At 38.1% G+C, this 20398-nt stretch overlaps 1 pseudogene; it reads left to right on the top strand.

Moving 5' to 3' along the window:
* LOC122150651 overlaps window positions 1-2677 on the top strand; it is a 54337-nt pseudogene extending 51660 nt beyond the window's left edge.
* The last annotated feature ends 17721 nt before the right edge of the window (window positions 2678-20398 follow it).

The raw sequence follows: 20398 nt of genomic DNA, 5'->3' as shown, positions 1-20398 counted from the left end.
GTGGCTGCGATGATGGGCTCAAGTATAGCAGGGATTGTGGGGCGGGCGTGGGATCGGGCAGTGTTTCGTTCTGCTGTGCATGGGGTCGCTATGAGTCGGAAACGACTCGATGGCACTTAACAACAACAACAACTGGAAGGAGTTTCTCTCATGGGCCATGACTTTTTTTCTAGATGCACCCAAATTCAAACCACTTACTCCAAACTAAAAAAGTCAAACAGTCATTTATTTTCTCTTTCTCTACAGGTCTTTCTTCAAATGCAAAACTTCTGTTCTCCCAATAGTTTTGTGTGGCTCTCTATTTCTTTTCAAATGTAAACTTCTTAACTCTGAATGTTCTGGGTGGGGCTCAGGTTTTCTACCTAAACCTCTAATACACTACACACAGGGCTTGAAACAAAAGCCTGTGTTTCCTCTGGACAAATTCTATTTCCCCTTTTAGCACATCCAATCAAGTATTGGTTGAAGGTGGACTGACACACTCTCTGTTATCCAGCTCTGGTAGCATAGTGCCTAAGGCCCTTGACTGCTAACCAGAAGGTTGGCAGTTCAAACCCATCAGCCACTCCTCAGAAGGAAGATGGAGCAATCTACTTCTGTAGTGATACTGCCTCTAGAAACCCAAGGAGGGGTCACTATGAGTCGGGTCCAACTCAACAGCACATAACAACAACACAAAAACAACACACAGCAAGGTAAGAGAATATTCAGTATCCATAGTACATTTACATAAACACATAATCCAAAACACATAATCCCTTTAAAATATTCAGTTTCATCTCTCTTCACCTTGACTATCTTCCCATTCTATGCATATGGCCTTGGACCTTTGGCTGCCTGTTACTAAAAGCCCCATGCCTCCAATCAATCATCTCCTTTAATCATCCTGGCTCTTGCCTCAGGCCTTTCTCCCCTCAGCTGCAGCATAACCATAAAACTAAACTCACTGCCATCAAGTTGGGTCCAACTCATAGCCACCCTTCTTTGGGTTTCCAAGGCAGTATCACTACAGAAGTAGATTGCCCAATCTTCCTTCAGAGGAGTGGCATAGTATATCTTATATTCCCTTCCACTGTTATAGCTAACAACCAAGTAACCACCTAAGAACCAAAAGTTTCACTTCTCAGGCTTCTTCCTTCTCTCTCTTACAAAGTTTCTTGTTCCACAGGTCTGGAGCCATTGTAACGAATCCTGCTTCTGACACCAAGTACTTGAATCATTTATTTTAGAAGGATCAGCATAAGGCTAGTTCCTATGAGGCAGAGATAAAAGATATCCCTAATGTCCAGTTTTTCCAAACTGCTGTGCCACTCTATTATCTCTGACATCAACTCTTCCTCCTGCCCTCAGTACTCTTTCTTTCTTGTCTTAAGGTTCTATATTTCACTGTAACATCTTACAGAAACTCACAAACTCCCAGGAAATGGGTCTCAGGGTGGTGGAGGAGGCTGGGAGGCTGGCAGGTTGGCAAGTCCCAAGTCTGTGGATAGGTCTGGAGGATTTTCCCAACTCACACGGTTGCAGGGGCTGGCAAACCCAAATTGGTGGGTCAGATGACCTGCTACTGCTTCAAGTCCAGAGGTAAGACGATGATGAACCAAACACAGTACTGGAGCAAGAGAGAGAACTTTCCCAGAACGTTCATGTGTATACCCTCAAGGAAGCTAAGGTGGTGACTTGAGTCTCACCCTCTAGCAAGGCAGGACTCTAGATACATCCCACCCTAAACAGGCATAAAAACTAGGATTTACAATATATCACAAAATGGAGGACAATGGCTAGAAGGGCCACACCAAGCAATTCACTGCACTGTAGAGTTCTACTGAAACCTGTCTACCATGAGTGACCCTGTTGATATTTGAAATACTTGTGGCATGGCTTCCAGCATCATAGCACCATACAAGATACCACAGTACAACAAACCAACAGACAGGTGGTGGGATCACCAGCTAGGACATCAGAATAAACTGAAATTCTTTTCCAAGAATAGCCAATTTTTCACTCTTGGGACTTTGTATATCAGGATGGAAAGGTTATTACATTTAGTAATGTTCTTGGTCCAAAATCCACCACTTTCTCAAATTCAATCTGCTTAAGAGGACATTGTAGAGTTACACAAAATGTGACACTATCCAACACCCAAGCCCTTCCTTCTTCTTGATGGAGTAAGGATTTCTTCTTAGCTCTGTTTTTGTCCATGGACTTTATTTACTCTATGCAAGAGCTTTGTGCTTAGAAATGGGAGAATTTATAACAGAAGATAAACTCAACCAACCTATCTTTTCATTAGTAGCTGAATAAATTAATCATTGCAGCACTCAGTGACTCCAGAAAGCTAATATTTTCCCCATCTATCATCTCATATTCATACAGGAGTCCTTTTTGTCTGGAATCTTCAGGGAGACTCAGCCCCTGGGCTGGGCAGGCAGTTGAATGAGAGAAATTGTTCATTGTCTGATCCATGGCTGAAGGCACAGGAAACACCACATTCTCCTAGCACAGGGAGAGCATGAAAGTGAGACTGGGGAGTACATCTTAGCATTCACCAAGAGCAGAGTTGCAGATCCCTGTTATGAGGGAAAGTGATGCTGGGGGTGGAGAGGATATAGGGAGGTGTTACTGTACAGCTGACAATGGCTTCAATTCCATCCAGAGTAAGATCATGAACACATTGTAGGAGATTTAATCTTCATTAACTTTATTTATTGTCAGTGAACTTCCTTAAATTGTTGTTGTTGTTATGTACTGTTAAGTCAGACCTGACTCATAGTGACCCCCCCTCCTTGGGTTTCCAAACTACGGAAGTAGATTGTCCAACCTTCCTTCTGAGGAGTGGCTGGTGGATTTGAATCTCCAGCCTTCTGGTTAGCAGTCAAGTGCCTTAGGCACTACGCTACCAGAGCTCCTTAAATTAGAGGTGGGCATTACCAAAATTATCTTTTTGACTCACCCTTTTCTGTTTCCATTTTTGCCATCTTCCATGGCAATAGACTTTTTCTGACCTTAGAATATGAATAACTTTGGTCTGGTCACAATAAAGTATTACAGTGAGGTCATGCTGGCCAGAAGCCATTTTGCCTCTTGGAGCTGATTTTGTATATCTGATTTGTGGTCCATAGTGTGTTGACTTCAAATAGTAGCTTTATCTCACTAATATTATTTAAGATGAGACCCAGCTCTGGCACTCAACATGCCTCTCCTTTCAGTAAGAAACAATATTATCAGACCAGTCAATTTGACTAAACCAAAGTCATCAAACATTCTTTTTCTTCTTTACTGTAGGCATGAAGGATTCTTAGTACGCAAATTGTGCAAAGATTAGTAAATTTTCAAGTACAAATAGTGAATACAAAGCCCAGTTTTGTCCATGGATGAGCCTTATTTTGGGATTTTCTAACTCTAGCTCAGATCTTTCAATTCCTCTGTTCCTAAGAAGAAATACTGGGTTAAACCAGGTCCCCACTTTGCTCCTCTGGCTCTAAGAAAGTGATTTCTACTGGTTTCAATGCTTTCTGTATCTCAGGTTTAGTTGAATCCCCAACTACTCAATAAAGTTAGCTTTTCTTGAGGAGCTACTAGAAGATTAGTTCCATTATACTCATTATAATAAAACAAAAAGAGTTATCTCTACTTGCTCTGTTCAGTTCTCCTCTTTTTCCTCAAATCAAGTACTACTAGGCTTGCATAACTCCACCACAATTACTCTTTTCAAGATCATCAATGATTTCCACATTGCTAAGTCCAAGGGATAATTTTCAGTTTTCATTTTATGACCTACCAGCAGCTTCTGACACAATTGATCTCTTCTTCCTTCTTGAAATCCTTTCTTTATTTGTCTTCTGGGATCAGCTTTCTCTTTATTCTTTACCTATTCATTGAATATTCATTTCAGGTTTTCTTGACTAACTGTGCATCATGTTTCTAACCTCTAAATTTTGAGGCATCCCAGAGCTCTGTCCTCCAACTCTAGGTCATCTCACTCAATCCTCTGAATTTAAATACACTGTGACTTCTATATACTTTGGAAACAATCCCAGATGATAAAGATAGCGTTACTGAGAGATTGATCCAAGATGGTGGATTAGGAAGATGTACTCTCCAGACCCTTTAACACAAAGACCTTGGAAACCAAATGTAACAGATACAGATGACAATCCTGGAACACTGAACATCAAAGGAAAAGATAAAAAAAGTATATCAAATACTGATTAGAAAAAGAAACTGAACAAAAACAGCAAGCAAGGAAATATGTGAAGCAATGAAATGCCAACTGGCCTGACACAGTGCAGCCATTATGAATTATTGCAAGCAGTGTTCTGATTAGGGCAGGAACCAGACAACCAATTCCATTCACTGAGGACTGCATGAGCACCGACATCAAATGACCTGAGAGGTGTGAACTCTCCCCTTAGCCCGCATAACCTCTCAGTAACCAGAGGCAAAGGTCCCTTCCCCACACCCATGCAGTGGCAGTCAAGCACACACACCCCCAGGTGACCCTATCTCACCCGGTGTTCTGCTTGGCCAATCTCACCCACCCTGCACTTACCCTGCATCTTCCCCACCCACCACTGCACTTCTTTAGTACCTTGAGGTGCACTCCAGTGGATAGAGCACCACATGATTGCTGTCTCAGACATCTGAAGGGCATGCCCTCATGGGACTCATGCAATGAATGCCCTGTTACATCATTGCCCACTCCACCAACACCACAGTCACTGGTGAATGTCCCAGCTAAGTAGCCACCATGATCCCCCAACAGCCATGTTTGGCAGCAAATGCACCAGTGTTGTGCTGCTTGTATTCTTTTTCTTTGTTCTTATTTCTTCCCTTTCACTCTCTTTCTTTCCTTTACTTTTTATTCTTCCTCTCCTCTCTTTTCTTCCCATAATTTGTGAAACTACATCTGTACCCAACTATACCTCCTCACCTTCCACCCCACACATTGACTGAGTGCTACCACTCAGTTCAGCACCATTAGATCAATAACAGATGATGGCCAAAACCTACTCAGCCTGCCCTCAACTGCTGTATATGACCAGTTATTAGACTCATGCCCACACTCCCATCCACTACCAAATCCACCTAGAGACAGGTGGTGATTGTATCACTGCTGCCAAACCAGCAACTAGGGTAGAACACCTGCCCTTATGCCTGGATATATTAAAAGGAGAAAAAGAAAGAAATAAAGAAACCAGGGTGATCAAACTAACACACAATCATCAAACAAATACAATAATATCACAATGTGTCAGAGACAACAGACAACTTCAAATCATCCAACAAAATAGGACAAGAAAACTCAAGCAAGTGACTTATCGGTCAAGGATAGAAAATCTTCCACTGGAAGAAATGTTATTGGAATTACCTTATAAGGGATTCAAAAGAATCCCTTCAACAAGTTAAGAAAGAGATCAAGGAAACCATGGACAAAATAAAGGGAAACACACATAAAACTGTAGAAAAATTCAGGAAAACAGTACAAGAAAAAGCTGACTTTAAAAAAAAAAAAAATTAGAAACCATAGAAAAACAGAAGATAGAAATCCAGAAGATTAACACTAAAATTTCAGAAATAGATAACACCTTGAAAGGGCAAAGAGCTAGAATTGAATTAATGGAGGACAGAATTAGTGAAACAGAAGACAAATCTCTTAATACTAATCTGTTAGAGGAATAAACAGAAAGAAGAATGGAAAAAGTGAAGAAAGCTTAAGAATTATGTGAGACATCTAAAGAGGAATAACTTACTTATGATTGGAATGATAGAGCAAGAGGATGCACACACAATAAAAAAAAAAAAAACTGAGAAAATTTTCAAAGATTTATTGGAAGAAAACTTCCCTCAAAGACAAGAAAAGAGGTATTTAAGAAGTTCAATGAAACCCAAATAGGATAGACCCTAAAAGAAAATCAATAAGACATATCACAACCAAACTTTCCAAACCCCAAAAATCCTGAAAGCAGCTCAAGAAAAACTAAAAGTTACCTACAAAGGAGAATCAATAAGACTAAGCTCTGATTTCTAGGATGAAACAATGCAGGCAATAAGGCAATGGAACGACATGCATAAAAGCCTGAAAGAAAGAACATTGTCAACCAAGAAATATATATCAAGCAAAATTATCCCTCAAATATGATAGTGAAATAAGGATATTTCCAGATTAGCAGAAGTGAATGAAATTTGTGAAAACAAGACAAATCTTACAAGAAATCCTAAAGGGAGCAATTCAGACAGAGAAGCAACAATGACAGACAAAAACTGAAGACTAAGATACATGAAAAAATCATTCACAAATCAACCCAGATACAGAAGTATCAAAAATAAAATAAACCTACAAGACCAAAAATAGTGAATGAGAGAAATTGTAAACAATGCAAGTACAAAGCAAAATGAGGGAATAAGTGGTGTAGTTACAGAAATTCCAAATGGAGAGGAAGACAAGATAGTATCAAGAGAGAACAGACTGTTTTAAATTTGGGAAGATGATAATCAACTTACAAGGTAAACTCAAAGCAAACTAATGAAAAGAAAAAAGAAGAAAATCATAGATTTAGTAACACTAAAACAACAGCAATGAAGGAAATGATAAGAAAATCCATAAAAAAATGAACTCAATATAGAAAAATACACTGAATAAAGAAACTATCAGCAACACAAAAAGCAGCATAATGACAGCAGTAAATTCATGCTTATTGATAATTATATTGAATGTAAGTAGATTAAATAAATGCACTAGTCAAGAGACATATATACAGTAGCAGAATAAATAAGAAAACATAAGTAACTAATATGCTGTCTACAAGAGGCACATCTTAGAAACAAAGACAAAAATAAGCTAAAAATTAAAGGGTGAAAAAACATATATCAAGCAAATGGCAACCAAAAAAGTAGAATAGCAATACTAATTTCTGATAAAATAAACTTTAAGACAAAAACCAGTGCAAGAGACAAGAAAAGACATTATATCATGCTTAAATGGCCAATCCAACAAGAAGACACAATCATGAAAAATACCTACATACTCAATGAAAGAGCTCCAAAATTATAAATGAAACCTTTGTTGAATTGAAAAAGAAATAGATAACTCACGATAATAGAAAGGCAACTTTAAAACAACACTTTGATGAAGGACAGAACAACCAGAAAGAAACTCAACAAAGATACAGAAGAACTAAACAACGTAATCAACATCTTGATCTCATAGACGTATATGGAACACTCCAGCCACCAACAGCACACTTTACATTCTTTTGCAGTGCACACAGAACATTCTTCAGAACGCACCATACATTAGAACACAAAGCAAGTCTCAAACATGAAAATGTTGCAAAGTATCTTCTCAGATCATATTATAAAACTTGAAATAGACAACAGGAAGGTAAGGGAAGGAAAATCAAATACATGGACACCGAACAACACCCTGTTTAAAAACTACTTGGTAATTGAAGAAATTTTAAAAATATATATTCTGAACCAAATGAGAATTAAAACACAGCATACCAAAATCTAAGGGACAGAGCTAAAACAGGACTCAGAGGAAATTTACAGAAATAAATGCACACATCAAAAACAAAACAAACAAGAATGACCCATTTGAAGCAAACAAGAGTGAAGAAAATGAAAGACACAAGGAAAAAATTAATTATAGGACTAATGGACTACATGAATTTCTGCCTTCATAATCCAGAGTCCAGAAGAACTAGATGTGGCCAATGACCACAGCTGATCTCTTTCAGACAGATCAAAAAGGAATCACAATAGGAAATTCTGGTTAAAGTGGGAGACATATATGGAACAAAATTCAAAATCATCAAAAAGACCAGACTTATGGGTCTGATGACTGGTGGAACCCCAAAGACTATGGCCCTTAGACATCCTTCAAGCTGGGAAATGAATTCAACCCCCATGGCTCAACTTTCATCCAAATGAGAGACAGTCCTTAAAGGGAACAATAATATTAAGAAGGTATGACTCATTAGAACAATAAATAATGCACTATTTGCCCAGGGATAAAGCTGAGAAAGGCAGGAAGGAATGGGAGGGAAGGAATGGGAGAGAAGGATGAAAGGAAAAGGTAAACCCAGGGAGAAATTGGGGAAAATGTTGCTACATTGTGGAGATTGCAATGAATGTCACAAGACTAAATGAGTATGAATTTTTGAATGGAAAGCCAATTTACTCTATAAGCTTTCACCCAAATCACAATTAAAAAAAAAATTAAAATAGAAAACTTTATGGATAATAACAAAAGAAGAAGAAGAAGAAATCAGAATCAACACCTTAACTCATTTCAAACAACAAGAAAAAGTACAACAAAAAAGCCTATAGTCACTGGGAGAAAGATAATAATAAAGATTAGAGCAGAAATAAATGAAACAGAAAAAACAATAGAAAGAATCAACAAGACTAGAAGTTGATTCTTTGAAAGGATTAATAAAATTGACAAACTGTGTGCAAATTAACAAAGGCAAAGAAGGAGAATGTGCAAGAACACAAATAAGATATGAAATAAGTGATGTCACAAAAGAGCCAAATGAAATAAAAAAGGATAATAACAGACTACTCGGAAGGAAGGTTGGGTAATCTACTTCTGCAGTGATACTGCCTTGGTAAATCCAGGAGGGGCTGCTATGACTTGGGTTCAGCTTGATGGCAAATAACAACTACTGTGAAGAACTATGCTACAACACATCTGAAAACCTGGAAGAAGTGGACAAATTTCTAGAAATATACTTTGTTTTTGTTATGTGCTGTTGAGTTGGACTCGACTCATAGCGACTCCTCGGGTTTCTGAGGCAGTATCACTACGGAAGTAGATTGCCCCGTCTTCATTCCAAGGAGTGGCCGGTACCTATCCAAATTAACACAATCTGATGGAGAAAATGTGACTAAATCATCACTAAAGAAGAAATTGAATAAGTCATTAAAAAAAAACAAAAAATCCCAACAACAAAAAAGTTTTGGCCCTGACAGTTTTACTAGAGAATTCTAAAAAACATTCCAGAACATAGGAAATGACGGAATACTCTGAAACTCATTCTATGAGACATACATAATCCTGGTACCAGAATTAAGCAAAAATATCACTAAAAAAGAAAATTACAGACCAATATCCCTCAAGAACATTGATGCAAAAATCCTCAACAAAATCCTAGCCAATAGAGTCCAACAACACCAAGAAAATAATGCATCATGACCAAGTGAGACTCATAACGTGTGTAAAGATGGCTCAACATTAGAGAAACAATCAATGTAATCCACCACATAAATGAAGCAAAGGAAAAGAGCCGCATGTTCATATCAATTGACCCAGAGAACTCATTTGATGAAATCCAGAAGTCATTCCTGATTAAAATGCTCAACATAATAGGAATACAAGGGAATTTTTAAACATAATTAAGGACATATACACAAAAGCCAACATTATTCTCAGTGGAGAAAGACTGAACTCATTCCCCTCATGAATGAGAGCCAGACAAGGATGCTTTTGTCAATTGCTGGAATTACCATTGTGTTATTGCTGTTAGATGCCCTCAAGTTGTCTCAATTCATAGTGACCCTATGTACAAAAGAACAAAATACTGCTCAGTCCTGTGTCATCTTCACAATCTTTGCTGTACTTAAGTCCATCATTGCAACCACTGTGTCAATCTATCTACTTGAGGGTCTTCACCATTTTCACTGGCCCTCTACTTTACCAAGCATGATATCCTTCTCAGGGACTGGTCCCTTCTGACAGCATGACCAAAGTACAAGAGATGATGTTGACCTTTCTCCATTATAATGAGCACTCCACCTGTACTTGTTCCAAGACAGATTTGTTCATTCTTCTGGCAGTCTATGACATTTTCAGTATTCTTCGACAACACCACAATTCAAATGCATCAAGTCCTGTGCAGTCTTCCTTATTCATTGTCTAGCTTCCAGATGCATATAAGGCTTTTGAAAATATCATGGCCTGGGTCAAGCACTCCTTAGTCTTCAAAGTGACACCTTTGCTCTTCAATATTTTAAAGAAATATTTTGCAACAGATTTTCCCAGTGCAATATGTCATTTGGTGTCTTGACTGTTGCTTCCATGATCATTGATTTTCGTTTCAAGTAAAATGGAATCCCTGACAACTTCAATCTTTTTTCCATCTGTCATGATGTTCCTTACTGTTCCAATTGTAAAGATTTTTGTTTTCTTTATGTTGAGATATAATCGATACTGAAGGCTGTATGTAGCCTTTGATCTTCATCAGTAAGTGCTTCAAGTCATCTTCACTTTCAGCAAGCAAGGTTGTGTCACCTGCATATCTCAGGTTGTTAATGAGCCTTCCTCCAATCATGATGCCATGTTCTTCTTCATATAGGCCAGCTTCTCAGATTATTTACTCAGCATACAAATTGAATAAGTATGGTAAAAGGATACAACTCTGATACACACCCTTCCAGATTTTAAACCATACATTATCCCATTGTTCTGTTAGAACAACAGCCTCTTGGTTTATGTACAGGTTCTTCATGAGCACAATGAAGTGTTCCAGTATTTCCATTCTTTGCAATGTTATCCATAATTTGTTATGATCTAGTCAGTTGAATGGCTTTGTATAGTCAATAAAATACAGGTAGGCATGTCTCTGATATTCATTGCTTTCAGTCAAGATTCATTTGACATCAGTAATGATATCACCAGTTCCACTCCCTCTTCTGAATCTGGAATCTCCCTGTCAATGTAATGCTGCAACCATTTTTGAATTATCTTCAAAACTTTACTTGCATGGGATATTAATGATGTGGTTTGATTATTTCTGCATTCTGTTGGATCACCCTTCTTTAGAATGGGCAAAAGTGTGGATTTTTTTCCAGGTAAAACTATCTTCCAAATTTCTTGGTATAAATGAGAGAGCACCTCCAGTGCTGCATCCTTTTGTTGAAACATCTCAGAGTACTCTGTCAATTCCTTGATCCTTGTTTTTTGCCAATTCCTTCAGTGCAACTTGGAATTCTTCCTTCAGTACCATTGGTTCTTGTTGAAATGATTGGACATTGACCAATTCTATTTGGTACAGTGACTGTATTCCTCCCACCTTCTTTTGTGCATCCTTCAATATTTGCCCATAGAATCTTTCAATATTACAACTTCAAGCTTGAAGTTTTTCTTCAATTCTTTCAGCTTGAGCATGTTCTTCCCTTTTGCCTTTCTAATTCCAGGTCTTTGCACATATCATTATAATACTCTAATTTGTCTTCTTGAGCCACCCTTTGAAATCTTCTGTTCAGCTCTTTTATTTCATTATTTCTTACATTCACTTTACCTACTCCCCATTCAAGAGCAAGTTTCAGTCTCTTCTGACATCCATTTTAGTCTTCTTTTCCTGTCTTTTTAATGACCATTTGCTTTCTTCATGTATAGTGTTCTTAATGTTATCTGACAATTCATCTGGTCTTCAGTCACTGGTGTTCAGTAGGTCAAATCTATTCTTCATATGATCTCTAAATTCATGTGGAATATAATCAAGGTCATATTTTGGCTCTTGTAGACTTGTTTTAATTATCTTCAGCTTCAACTTGAACTTGCATTTGAGCAGTTGATAGTTTGTTCCACAGTCAACTACTGGTCAAGAAATTTGGAAAACAGCTTCTTGGCCAACTGACTGGAAGAGAATGATATCTGCACCCATTCCAGAGAAAGGTGCTCCAACAGAATGTGGAAATTATTGAACAATATCATTAATATCACACACAAGTAAAATACTGCTGAAGATAATTCTAGAACAGTTGCAGTAGTATATTTATTGATAGGGAACTTCCAGAAATGTAAGCTAGATTCAGAAGAAGATGTGGAATGAGGTATATCATTGCTGATGTCAGATGGATGGCTCTTAGCTGAAAACAAGAATACCAGAAAGATGTCTCCCTGTGTTTTATTGACTGTACAAAGGCATTCAACTCTGTGGATCATAATAAATTATGGATAACATTGTGAAGAGTGGGAATTCCAGAACACTGAATTGTGCTCATGAGGAACCATTACATAGACTAAGAAGCAGTTGTTCCAACAGAACAAGGGGATACTTGCATGGTTTAAAATCGGGAAGGGTGTACATCAGGGTTGTATCATTTCACTATACTTATTCAATCCATATGCTGAGCAAATAATCCAAGAATCTGGACTAGATGAAGAAGAACATGGCATCAGATTCAGAGGAAGAACCATTGACAATGTGCAATATGCAGGTGGCACAATCTTGTTTGCTGAAAGTGAAGATGACTTGAAGCACTTACTGATGAAGATCAAAGATTTCATTCTTCAGTATGAATTATACCTCAACATAAATAAAACAAAAAATCCTCACAACTGGACCAATAAGCAATTTCATGATAAATGGAGAAAAGGTTGAAGTTGTCAGGGATTTTATTTTACTTGGAACCACAACCAACATCCAGGGAAGCAGCAGTTAGGAAATCAGATGTTGTATTGCACTGGGAAAATATGCTGCAAAAGACCTCTTTAAAATGTTGAAGAGCAAAGATGTCACTTTGAAGACGAAGGTGCACCTAACCCAAGTCACAGTATTTTCAATCACCTCATATATGTGTGAAAGCTGGACAATGAATAAGGAAGACAGAAGGGTTGATGGCTTTGAAGTATGGTGTTGGTGAAAACACTGAAAATACTATGGACTGCCAGAAGAATGAACAAATCTGTCCTGGAAGAAGTGTAGACAGAATGTCCCTTGGAAGCAAGAGTGGCCAGACTTCTTCTCTCCTACTTTGGTCATATTGTCAGAAGGGACCATTATCTAGAGAAAGATATCATGTTTTGTTAAGTAGAGGGTTAGCAAGAAAGGGGAAGCCTCTCAAGGAGATGGATTGACAAAGTGACTGAAATGTTCAAGTGTGGCAGGATTGTGAGGATGGTGCAGGATTGGATTGTGTTTAGTTCAGTTGTACATAAGATTACTATGAATTGAGCCAATTTGATGACACCTAAAAACAACATTGCCTCTTTCCATAAATGTAGTTGATTTGACTCCTGTGTATTCCACCTGGTGAAGTTCATGTGTATAGCTGTCACTTATATTGTTGAAAAAGGATATTTCCAATGAGTAGTTTGTTGTTCTTGCAAAATTGTATCATGTGGTCTCTGGCATCATTTCTATCACCAAGGCCCTATTTTCCAACTACCAATGCTTCTTTGTTTGCAACTATTGCATTCCAATCACCAGTAATTATCAATACATTTTGATTGTGTGTTTGGTTAATTTCACACTGCAGAAATTGGTAAAAATATTCAATTTCTTCATTTTTATCATTAGTGGTTGGTGTGTAAACCTGAAAAATTGTAATATTAACTGATCTTCCTTGTAGGTATATGGATATTATCCTATCATTGACAGCATTTTACTTCAGGACAGATCTTGAAGTATTCTTTTGGAAAATGCATGTGACACCATTCCTCTTCAATTTGTCATTCATGGCATAGTAGACCATATGATTGTCAGATTCAAAATGGCCAGTACCCATCCATTTCAGCTCACTAATGCCTAACGTATCAATCTTTATATGTTCCATTTAATTTTTGACAACTTCCAATTTTCCCAGATTCATACTATACATTCCATTTTCCTCTTATTAAAGGATGCTTGGAGTTGTTTTTTCTCATTTTGAGTCATGCCACTTCAGCAAATGTAGGTCCAGAAAACTACTTCATCCATGTCATTCAGGTTGATTCTACTTTGAGGAGCCAGCTCTTCTCCAGTTGTATTTTGAGTGCCTTCCAACCTGAGGAGCTCATGTTCTGGCATAATATCAAGCAGTGTTTCACTGCTCTTCATAAAGTTTTTCAGCAATATATCAGAAAACGTTTCACTGCTATTCATAAGGTTTTCAGTGGCCACTTTTTTCAGAAGTAGATGACCTTGTGTTTCCTCTCAGTCTGTCTTACTCTGGCAGCTCCACTGAAACCTGTCCACCGTGGGTGACCCTACTGACATTTGAGATACTGGTGGCATCACTTCCAGCATCATAGCAACATGCAAACTGCTATGGTAAAACAAACTGACAGACAAATGGTGGTTGGAAGTCCTAGCCAGAGAAACAAGGCATGAAAGGTAAATAGAAGTCATCTAAATTGGCAAAGAGGATGTCAAACTATCTCTATTTGCAGATGATATGATCTCATACGTAGAAAATTCCAGAGACTCAGCAAGAAAACTACTAGGTTTAATGGAAAAAATCAATAAAGTGGCAGGGTACAAGATTCAGTCAGATTCCTCTACATCAACAAAGAAAACTCTGAAAAGAGAATCGGGAAAACATCATTTACAATAGCCACTCAAAAGATGAAATACTTAGGAATAAATCTAACCAGACATACAAAAGATCTATACAAAGAAAACTACAAAACAATACTATAAGAAACCAAAAGAGACCTACATAAATGGAAGAATATACCTTGCTCAAAGAAGGATCAAATATGGTGGATTAGGCAGATATAGTATCTAGATCCTTTACAACAAAGACCTGAGAAAACAATGGAAAGAAGGTATGAAAGGCAATCCTGGATCCTAGAGCTTCAAATGAGAGAATAAATAAATAAAATACTTATAAAAGGAAGAGATTGAACAAAAACTGTGAACAAGGAGTGGTAAATTGCCAACCAGCACAGTGTAGCATTTTTTGAAAACTGCAAGCAGCATTCTGATTGGAGCAGTAACCAGATAACCACCTCCACTTCCCCGGGATTGCACCAGCACCCACATCAATGATTAGGCAACCAGAGAAGTGTGACCTCCCCATTTACCTCACACAATCTCTCAGTGATGGAGGTGATGCCTTCCCCATTGCCACCCACACAATGGCTGGTCAAACTGCCCCCATAGCCAATGCTGTACTGTTTTTTTTTTCTTTAGTCTTTCTGCTTAGATTTCCCATCTTCCCCTCTCCATTTTTTCCTTTTCCTCTTTTTTTCTTCCTATTAGCTTGACCCTTTCCTTTTTTTTTTTTTTTTTTTTGATCCTGAAGAATGAGAGTCCCTCCTCTGTTGTCCATGTGGTCAACAGCATCTGCCCCTAACCCTCGAGGACGGCAAAGTGCACTTCCATGGAGTGAGCTCTATGTTCCTACTGTACCTGTTTTTGGTAGCTAACACTTGCCTCTTTCCATAAATGTAGTTGATTTGACTCTTGTGTATTCCATCTGGTGAGGTCCTTATGTATAGTCATCATTTATGTTGTTGAAAAAAGATATTTGCAAAGAGTAAGTCTTTGGTCTTGCAAAATTCTATATGTACTCTCCAGCATCATTTCTATCACTAAGGTCCTGTTTTTCAACTACCAGTGCTTCTTCTTTATTTCCAACTTTTGTATTTCAATTGCCAGTAATTATCAATACATCTTGATTGCATGTTTGGTCAATTTCACACTGCAGAGGTTAGTAAAAATCTTCAATTTCTTCATCTTTACCATTAATGGTTGCTGTGTAAATTTGAAAAATAGGAGTATTAACTAGTCTTCCTTGTAAGTGTATAAATATTATCCTATCAAGTGAAATTCATAACATGTATGTAAGGAGGGTTCAACATTAGAAAAACAAGTAATATAATTCACCACATAAATGAAACAAAGGAAAAGAGCTACATGTTCATATCAATCCATGCAGGAAATGTATTTGACAAAATCCAACAGCCATTCCTGATAAAAACATTAACAAAGTAGAAATGGAAGGGAATTTCCTCAACATAATTAAGGACATTTACACAATGGTCAATTTTAGTCTCAATGGAGGGAGACTGAAAGCATTCTACTGTGAACAGGACACAGACAAAGATGCCTTTTATCACCACTCTTATTCAATATTTATGGGAAGTCTTAGCCAGTGAAATAAGGCAAAAAAGGGAAATAAAAGTCATTCAAATTGGCAAAGAAGAAATAAAACTCTCTCTACTTGCAGATGACATTCTCCAACACATAGAAAATCCCAGAGACTCAGCACGAAAACTACTATTAACAGAAGTAATAGAAGAATTCAGTAAAGTGCAAGGCATAAAATCAACTTATAAAAATCAGTCAATTACCTTCATACTAACAGAAAGAACTCTGGAAAGGAAATCAAGAAAACAATACCATTTATAATAGCCACCCAAAAGATTAAGTACTCAGCAATAAATCTAACCAGAGATACAAAAGACCTGTACAAAAAAAAAAAAAAAAAAACCTGCAAAATATTAGTACAAGAAACCAAAACTGATCTACATAAATGGAAGAATATTACCATACTCATGGATGTTGTTGTTGTTGTTAGGTGCCATCTAGTCAGCTCTGACTCATAGTGACCCCGTATACAACAGAACATAACACTGCCCTGTTGTGAGCCATCCTCACAATCCTTCCTATTCTTGAGCCCATCATTACAGCCACTGTGCCAACTCATCTTGTTGAAAGCCTTCCCCCTTTTCACTGACCCTCTACTTTACCAAGGATGATACCCTTTTCCAGGGAATGTTCCTTAGTGACAACAGAACCAAAGTAGATGAGATGAAGTCTGGCCATTCTTGCTTTCAAGCAGCATTCTGGTTGCACTTCTTCCAGGACAGATTTGTTCATTCTTCTGGCAGTCCATAGTATTTCACTATTCTTCACCAGCAGCCTAATTCAAAGGCATCAACTCTTCTTTGGTCTTCCTTATTACTTGTCCAGCTTTTCCATGCATATGATGTGATTGAAAATACCATGGCTTTGGTTAGGGACACTGCAAAAACGACAAGGAGGCCACATGTTCTGACCTCCTCTAACCCTCCAAGAGGAAGACAGGATTACCAGCAGTAACCCAAGGCCTATTCCTGCCAGGCCAGCCATGCTGCCTCCCTCCAGCCCTTTCATCAACCGTTCCTCCTAACGCACCCACTACCTCTCTCCTGGGTTCGATAATTCACTGCAGTGGCCACACAGAACTCACAGATTATGGGGTTTATTGGGGAAGCACCAGGCTACAATTAAAGTTCAGGAAAAACCTCAGTCTCTCTCCCAGCCCACCGTCCCTCAGCCGACAGTCTCTCACAGTCTCTCTCCCAGCAGTGCTGGTCCCTCGGTGTCTCACTCAGCAACGCGTGTCTCTTTTGTGTCTTTCCCAGCAGCACATGTCTCTTTCAGGGATGTGTCTTCCTCAACCAGCAGTCAGAGAGCATTCTGCCTCCAGGAGGTCTCCTTTTGAGCCTGGCAGTGTGGTCAAACTAGCCCATCATAGCGTCAGAACTTCAAGCACCTGAGAGAGAGTGGTCACCTCCCAGGACATTGTTTTGTGCCACTCCCAACAGAAATACTCCAGGTGGGTGACTTTAATAATTAGGATCTCCTCAGTTGCTAATAGCAATTCCCACCCTGGAGTTTGCAAAGACTTATGGGTGGAAAAGCCACACTAAGTAATTTACTATACCGCAGACACCTTAGTCTTCAAAGTGACATCTTTGCTTCTTAACACTTTAAAAAGGTCTTTTGCAGCAGATTTGCCAGTGCTCATGAACAGGAAGACTTAACATTGTGAAAATGTCAATGCTACCCAAAACAATATACATATATAATGCAATCTTGATCTAGGTTCCATCATCATTCTTTAAAGAGATGGAAAAACGAAATCACCAACTTTCCATAGAAAGGAAAGAGATCCTGCATAAGTAAAGAACTACTAAAGAAGAAGAACAAAGTAGGAGGTCTCACATTCCCTGATCTCAAAAGCTACTATACAGCTATATTCGTCAAAATGGCCTGGTATTGGAAAAGGGACAGACATATAGACTGATATAACAAGATTGAAAACCCAGAAATAAATTTATCCACCTATGGGCTGTTGATCTTTGACAAGGGGTAAAACCCATTAAATGGGGAAGAGATAATCTATTTAACAAATGGTGCTGGCAAAACTGGATTTACAGAAAAATGAAACCGGATTCATATCTCACACCAGATGCAAAAAATAACTCAAGATGGATCAAAGACCTAAATGGAAAACCCAAAACATAAAGATCATCAAAGAAAACATAGGGGCAAATTTAGTGGCCCTGATACATGGCATAAATAATCAAACATAACTAAAAATGTACAAAAAGTAGAAGACAAACTAGATGACTGGGACCTCCTAAAAATCAAATATTTATATGCATGAAAAGACTTTGCCAAAAGAGGGGAAAAAAATTGGCAGAGACATATCAGACAAGGAACTAATTTCTAAAACATAGAAAACTTCAATACCTCTATGACAAAAAGACAAATAATCCAGTTAAAAAATGGGCAGAGAACATGAACAGGCACTTCACCAAAGAAGACATTCAGATGGCTAACAAACACATGAAGAAATATTCATGACCATTAGCCATTGTTGTTTGTTGTGGTAGTGTCATTAGCCATTAGAGAGATGCAAATCAAAACAACAAGATACATCTCACCCCAACATAAGCAAAGTTCAAGAAAATAGAAAGCAACAAATTCTGGTGAAGATATGGAGAGACTAGAACCCTATTACACTGCTGGTGGGACCGTAAAATGGTAAAAACACTGTGCAAAATGGTATGGTGATTCCTTGAAAAGTTGGAAATAGAAATACCGTATGATGTTGTAATCCCACTACTAGGTATATATCCTGGAGAATTATGATCAATGGCATGAAGAGATATATGCACACTCATATTCATCATAGTTTTCATAATAGTAAAAAGATGGAAATAACCTAAGTGCTCATCAACGGATGAATTGATTAACAAGATACGGTATGTATATACAAAAGAATGGGAGCTCTGGTAGCATAGTGGCTAAAGCACTTGACTGCTAACCAGAAGGCTGGTGGTTCAAACCCACCAGCCACTCCTCGGAAGGAAGGTTGGGCAATCCTACTTCAGTAGTGATACTGCCTCGGAAACCCAAGGAGGGGTCGCTGTGAGTCGGGGCTGACTCGACAGCACATAACAACAACAACAACATACAAAAGAATACTAGACAACATTAAAGAATAATGATGAAACTGTGAAAGACCTCATAAAATGGATGAACCTGGAGGATGTTATTCTGAGTGAAACTAGTTAATCACAAAAGGATAAATATTGTATGAGACCAGTACTGTAAAAAGTCAAGAAAAAGTTTACATACAGAAAGAATCATTCTTTGAAGATTACAGTGGTAGGAGAGGAAGGCAGGGTAAATCACTAATTAGAGGATAGAAACATATTAACTTTTGTGAAAGGAAATGCAGTATACAGTAAGGGGAAGGTCAGCACAAAATGATCAAGTCAGGGGGAGAGACACAGGGAGGAGCATAAGAATCAAAGGCAACAAAGGTGAATACTATTACATACACAATCCTGCAATAACTGTTATAAAAATAGCATAGGAGTGGATACATAGACAGACCCTCAAGCTGAACAGGAATGGGAAGGTGAATGGGACTACATGCACAAATTTGTATAGGTTTGACAGAAGATATCTCTGCATATGTGTTTATATGTGCCACCAATATATTCATAAATATAGCAGAGCATACAGACAGCAAAGTTATGAAAACTTCTTAGTCATAACCAAATACCTTGAGGGAATGAGTCACTGGGCATGGGTACTCCAGGCCATCGACTAGCGAAACATTAAGATCAATGGACATAACATAGTTCACAGAGACAATATTTTAAATCGACTTTAGTGAGTAGTGACTGGGGTCTTAAAAGCTTGTGAGTGGCAACTATTAGTCTATCCGCATCTGGAGCAAAGCAGAGTGAAGGAAATCAAAGATGCAAGGAAAAAATTAGTCCAAATGAATAGTGGACCACGTGAACACCAGCCTCCTTGACCCTGACACTGGAAGAACTAGATGGTGCCTGGCTACCACTGCTGACTGCTCAGAAAGGAATCACAATAGGAAGTTCCAGGCTGAGTAGGAAAAAAATGTGGAACAAAATTCAAAAATCACACACAAAAAAAAAAAAAAAAAAAAAGCCAGGCTTACTGGTCTGACAGAGACTGTTGGAACCCCTGAGTCTATAGCCTTTCAAACCTGGAACTGAATTCATACCCTTTGGCTCAACTTTCAGAAAAATAATGGACTAGTGTATAAGGTGCCCAATAACAGCAGGGAAGTAAACACTCCTTAGAACAATCAACCATACAAAATCAAAAGGGCAACATTTGCCTATGCGTAAAGTTCAGAACACAGTAAGGGATCAAAAAGATGGAAGAATGGAAGCAGAAAACACAGTGAGGAAGTGGGAAGAGTGCTATTGCACTATGAGGATGGCAGTCAATGTCACAAAATAAAACGGGTATGAATTGTTGAATGGAAAAGCAATTTGTCTGTAAACTTTCACTCAAATCACAATAAACAAAGTTTGTTTGTTTGTTTTTTTAAAAAAGCAACCTGAACACTGACACTT

Source organism: Orycteropus afer, unplaced genomic scaffold (assembly GCF_000298275.1).
Source record: "Orycteropus afer afer isolate SDZICR_OR568_19922 unplaced genomic scaffold, OryAfe1.0 scaffold00193, whole genome shotgun sequence".
Taxonomy (NCBI): domain Eukaryota; kingdom Metazoa; phylum Chordata; class Mammalia; order Tubulidentata; family Orycteropodidae; genus Orycteropus; species Orycteropus afer.
The sequence above is the reverse complement of the archived record's forward strand: the minus strand, read 5'-3'. Positions and strand labels throughout refer to the sequence as shown.